Source organism: Elephas maximus, chromosome 3, assembly GCF_024166365.1.
Source record: "Elephas maximus indicus isolate mEleMax1 chromosome 3, mEleMax1 primary haplotype, whole genome shotgun sequence".
Lineage (NCBI taxonomy): Eukaryota > Metazoa > Chordata > Mammalia > Proboscidea > Elephantidae > Elephas > Elephas maximus.
Genome location: NC_064821.1, coordinates 215,608,055 through 215,614,054, shown reverse-complemented (window position 1 = coordinate 215,614,054; position 6,000 = coordinate 215,608,055). Strand labels below are relative to the sequence as shown.

At 39.6% G+C, this 6,000-nt stretch overlaps 1 long non-coding RNA gene across 1 annotated transcript in view; it reads right to left on the bottom strand.

Moving 5' to 3' along the window:
* Positions 1–1,746: 1,746 nt before the first annotated feature.
* Positions 1,747–6,000, bottom strand: part of LOC126073980 (uncharacterized) — a 66,552-nt gene continuing 62,298 nt past the window's right edge. The window contains exons 2-3 of the long non-coding RNA XR_007516897.1: positions 2,368–2,462; positions 1,747–2,278 (exon numbers count right to left, since the gene is read on the bottom strand). This is a non-coding gene — a long non-coding RNA (uncharacterized LOC126073980). The remainder of the gene's footprint in view (positions 2,279–2,367; positions 2,463–6,000) is intronic.

The window sequence follows — 6,000 nt, the reverse complement described above, 5'->3', positions numbered from 1 at the left end:
CATCATTCTCTTCTATGTAAATCTCTGCATATTAATTTACAGATACAGAACTCACTGTTCATGTTCACTTTTGCCGAGAAACACAGGCTGATTCCTTCTCTTTATCCACGTGATCAATGAACATGTGAGATTTGAGGGACCAAATTCTGAGCGTTGGCTCTGATGAGTTAAGAACTGTCACTCCTGTGCAGGTGCACAAAGAAAAGAATGAAGGTTTCCCCAGTTTTCCAAACCAATGTCATTATTGTGTGGCTTCACAGTTTTGAAAAGCCAAAGTGAAAATTTCAGGTTTGTGGTCCAGATAGGACTAACATTTATTGATCACCTACCATAGGGTTGGTTCTGACACTGGTTCTTTTCACATATACACCAGAGTTTAGTATTCACAGAAATCCTCAGAGGTAGTGTTCGTTCCATTATGCAAATAAAACACAGATATCCACCCAACTGTATCTGACAGAATTAGGGTTCAAACCCAGAGGCTCTGATGCTAAGTCCAAAGTTTCTAGATGTTCCACCACATCCTCACTTGCAACCACCAACCCGGGCAGACTTTCGATGCCTTTATGAATTATCTCTCAGGGCTTCCTGCAGTTAGCCCTTTCATGGCCAAATTATTTTTTGTTACTAAGTTTTTTATGATATGTTTTTTCAGTAATGGAATACATGCTAAATCTTTGAGTCTTATTAAATTTTTGTTAGGCAAGACAGGTTTTGATAAATATTATGTGGGACACGTATGTCCTACTAAACACTGGTGCTAGGATAAGTGGGTTGAGGCATAGAAAAAATTGTTTTATCTTAGCAATTTTATTTTATTGAGTGAAACCTTTAAAAACACGAGGTAATGCGTAAAGGCACCTTTCAATGGCTGCACATAGTTGTGGTTCGAGGCTCCTTTTTAGTACTGCATTCTATGCATTGCCTTCTAAATCCCTTGACTGGTAAATGCTTCCCAACTTGCCAGGGCCATATGCCATTTGGCACCCTGCTTACTCTTGGCTTGTTCCTCACAAGACAGGAGGGTCTTCCAGCCTCCAGTAAGCTGTCTAATGAGAGTGAAGCTAAAGTAAATTTGGTCACATCTGCCCTGATATTTACAGTTCCACATTGTAAAACTGTTTACAAACCAGAGTCAATAAGGAAATACAGCAATCGATGTCATCATTTGAGAGAGTGCCTGCCAATTGTGTACCTCTCATGTCTCTGGTCAAAGTGGCCCACAAAGCAGTACAGCTCCCTTCAGGTGTTCTATTCTGTGACTGCTCTCAGGCAAGGGATTAATGAGGAGGAACTGTTTTTGTTCCACTAGTGATGTCCCTTGGACCGTCTGTGGATAGAACTGTCACAGGTTTATTGTCTGGTCACTTTACTGCTGACATACATTATTTCATACAAAGCAGAAATTCTCCCCATTGTAATTTATCTTTAGTCTTCATCATCTCTGGTAGCCACTTCCTACTTGCTCATACTGTGCCTACAAGTCCCCTTTCATTCACACTGTTCATCTGGCGATAGGAAGAAAAGAAACTGTCAAAGGCAATGAGCTTATGAGAATGGTTGCATGAATGACATAGTCCAAGTACAACACTCTCACCAAGGGAGAAAGAGGAGTCATGGTCTATGCCTTTCTTTCCAGAATAGATATCGAAGTGACTTACAAAGTCAGTGCATGAGTCAGGCAAGCACCAAACTTTGTACCCACGCTTGATGGGCTTCATTGGCACATATCGTTTTATTGACGAATGGCCCTTGAATAGCATCATGTGTTCATTGACTGCCACGACACTTGATGCCACATACGCTTCTTTTGGGCAGCTATTGAGAGTACTGATAATCGGGTGCAATTTGTGAAGATCATCACAGCCAGGTTCTCCTTATACACGGCTTTTGAGTTTCACCTTTTTTTTTTTTTCCACTTTCATCACAGGCATCGTCATCTGGTGCACCCTTTCTTCTGCAACATCAACACTTCATCATGCCCTAATCCCCTGTCAGTATCCTGTTGTTCCAAACAAAATGAGCTTCAGATTCCAGAATACAGGTAAGCTCCTCTGAGGCATCTTCATCATACTTCTCCTCAGAATCATCCTCATTCTTGGGTACAGAAAAGAAATAATCTAGATTTGCTTTGTCCTTCAAAGAGCCCATTTCTGAAAAAGAGGAATTATTCAGAAAAAAGTAATCCCAGGGTAAGCAAAACCAAGATAACACAAATACCATACCTCCAAACCAATATGATAATACACAAGAGGAGATATTGTGTAATTCCAGCCTCCTGTAAAAATAAAAGCACGAGAAGGAATTGGTGTTGTGAGAAAAGCACTACTATAATCAATCAATTTTTATCACAAATGACCTACTTACAGCTCATAAGCCAGAAGAGAGGTCCTCGACAGTTACATGAAATGTTCATACAGTGCATCAAGGACACTACAACACACGCTTGTAATGTATTGTGCCTGAAAATAAATTATTCACGTGAAAATTAAGTCATCACAAAAAATGCCACTTGCAAATAACGCACCCAGAAAAACCCACTTCTGACTGGGTTAAATAACACACAGGAAACTATAATTATACCTACAAGGTTTATCTTGCTGTACCAAAGCCAAAAGAGACAAAAGTTTTACACAATCAAACCTCCAGGATGTGCCACCTCATACAATAACCTACACACAGGGATTTGGTGCCAACGAAAGTTTCTTCAGTTTTACTGAGATACATTTATGTCCCTACCAGATGGCAGCATGTAGTAGAAGTGGGACAAAACATCCCAAGAAACCAGAGAGGCAAAAAGTGTAATTGGGGCCTATATGTCTCAGTTGTTATGAAAGGTTAGAGCAAAGTTACCAGTCAGAATCCTCAGAGTCCTCTGGATCCTGCATCTGACTCATCATCCTCTGACCACCATTTCTTGAATTGTGAGCCAGCAGCCTGCTATCTGACCTGCAGACCTTGGGATTTACCAGCCTCCACGACCCTGTGAAACAGCAGCCTTCAACCTGACCTGCCAATTTTGGGTTCATCAGCCCCTGCAACCATGCTGGTCAGGAAAAGCCTTCAGCCTGACACCTGACCCATGGATTTGGGACTTGCCAGCCTCCACAACTGTGTGACCCATTTCCTTGAGATAAATCTCTCTGTATATTTATACATATATGCTTCACTTGTTTTGCTTCTCTAGAGAACCCAGCCTAAGCACACCTGCATTAGATGAAGGTGTTTTTGTCAGAAGGCCTGTTTAACTGGGTCCCACTTCCCCCTCTTCTCATCTCCTGTATCACACTGAATGTGCTGCACTCACTTCCATTGTTCAAAACACATCTGCCTGCCTTAGGGCCCGAAGTCTCCAAAAGTTGACTTAGAGTCGTTGACAAGAGTTACTAAAAGTAGATGTATCAAAAACAGTTTGGCAGTTCCTCAAAATATTTAAGCATAGAATTACCATGTATTCCAGTAATTACACTCCCTTGTATATACCCAAAGAGTGAAAGACAAGAGAGCAAACAGATAGTTATACACCAATGTTCATTGCAGCACTCTTCACAACAGCCAAAAAGTGGACACAGCCTAAATATCTACCAACAGGTGAATGGGAAGATAAAATGTGGTGTATACATGCGATGGACTGTTACTCAGCCCTAAAGAGGAAAGAGGTCCTGACACATGTCATAACATGAGCAAATCTGGAAAACATTATGCTAAGTGAAGTGAACCAACCACAAAAGGACAAATACGGTATGATGCCACTTATATGAAATACCTAGACTAGGCAAGTGTACACTGACCAAAGTTGATTAGTGGTTTCTGGGGCAAGTGGGAGGAAGGGGAAAAGGGGGACTCATAGCGTGAGGGACATCGAGCTTCTGTGAAGGATGATAGAAAATTTTGGAAATATATAATGGTGATGGTTGAACAACATGTTAACATAATTAATGTCACTGAATTGTACATGTGAAGAATGCTGAAATGGCAAACGTCCTGTTACATAGGTATTTACCACAATAAAAAAGTAAACATGCCTCATTATAAGAAGTTTAATGATACCAAATGAACACATCATACACCAAACATGTACAAATAGGGAATTAAATAAATAAGACAATTTAATTGTTAACTATATAATTACTACTTAAATTTATTATTACTATATAAATTATATTAGTAATATCTTAATCATGGTAGTAAACCAATCACCTAGCAAGACTCAGAGGTAATATTATATATTTGAAGTGTGGTATGTGTTTGTTTTATTGTATTTTGTTTTTGCTTCATTTTTAAAGCCAGACAGAGAGAGGTACTAAAAGGTATGAAATACAGGGCCCACCTGAGTCAGTTAGAAGGAGGTGATGAGTTCTGAGAACCTTAGGCCCTGCAAAGAATGATCTGAAACAAAACAAAACAAAACCCTGACCTTGTGCAAATTTAATCTAGTTCGGGTGAGAACACATAATAAGTAAAATAAATAAATATGTTATCTATACTATGTTAGAAACTAAGAAGTGCTTTGGAGAAAAATAAAGTGCAGGAGCAGAATAGGAGTGCTGTTGGTATTGCATCTAAGTCAGAAAGTAAAAAAATTGGAAAATTTCTAAACCTCCTTCTGAAGACAAATTTGGTCGTTTGTTTTTACAGAAAATTGCCCATGTCATTTGAAAGTCCAAATTTATCGGCACGCTAGTGTGCTCAGAGAGGGATGGGTGGTGGAGATTCAAGGATAGTTTTGTGTGTGTGTGTGTGTGTGTGTGTTCCTTATCTGTTCAATGGAAATGATAACACGTGCCTTTCATGTTTGCAGCAAGGATTATGAATCTTACAATTTAAAATATTGTAGTAATGATATCACATAGTATATGTGCAATATACAGTCATTAATAGTTCTATTGGGTGATGGCACAGGACTGGCAATGTTTTGTTCTACTGTACATGGAGTCGCCTGAGTCGGGGGCTGACTCTACAGCTGGTCACAATGACAGCAGTGACAGCGCCATTGTGGAAGTAGAAGGATGATTTAGATCAGTGGTTTTTAACTCTGAGTACACAAGAGTGACTGGGAAGTTTTAAAATATCCAGGTGCCTAGCATACACCTCACATCTATGAAATAAGACTATCTGGAAGATTCCAACGTGCAGCCAAGATTGAGAATCACCGATCTAAATTACTTGTCCCAATTCAAACTTTACTGTGGGACAAGAAAATATCTACTCAAACCGTTAAAAAGGCCATAGGCATTAACATACGTATGCATATAGAGAAAGAGAGAGGGAATGCGTCAATGTAATTTTTAATAGTCCTCATTTTTTAGAGCAGTTTTAGGTTTACAGAAAAAGCATTCCCATACATCTCTTTCTCTTTTCAAAGTAGTTATTTTAAATAAATTTTCAGTTATCTTTTATAACTGAAGTGAAACAAAAAATCACACTCATCACATTGAATTAGGATATATTCACTTTGCCACGCAATTTTCAGATTTTAGAAATTAAGACGTGTAAATGGAAGCATTTAGCAGATAGGTGAAAATTATGCTGTAGGTTGGTGTCAGTGTATGGATCAATAAACTAGGAAATGCCGGTACTTTCCAAACACCTAACTCTTCGGCCTTCAGAGGCCTGAATACCTTTCATTTATCCTGTTCTTCAGGTTTACTAAATACACCATCTTTCTACCTGAACTTCTGGTCACTTCCAGTAAGGACAAGCACACCTCCTCCAAAGTCACTTTGAGCGATGAAGGATCAAATCAGGCTATGATCCCAGGAATGAACAGAATCTTCCTTACTCTGGGGATCCTAGTGGCAGTGTTTGCTTGCAAAGTAATCCTCAGTTATACAAACCATTCAGTGGATGTGCTCAGTTTAATGGAGCCAGGATCTGGGTTGAATGCAGCTCTCTTCAGAAGGTGCGTGTCAACTTCTCTGTGGTAACCCTTGGTTGCATCTCCACAGAGCTGGCTCAGGCACCCTAACAGAGATGGCTCAGCCACTTAGACTTTGAGGA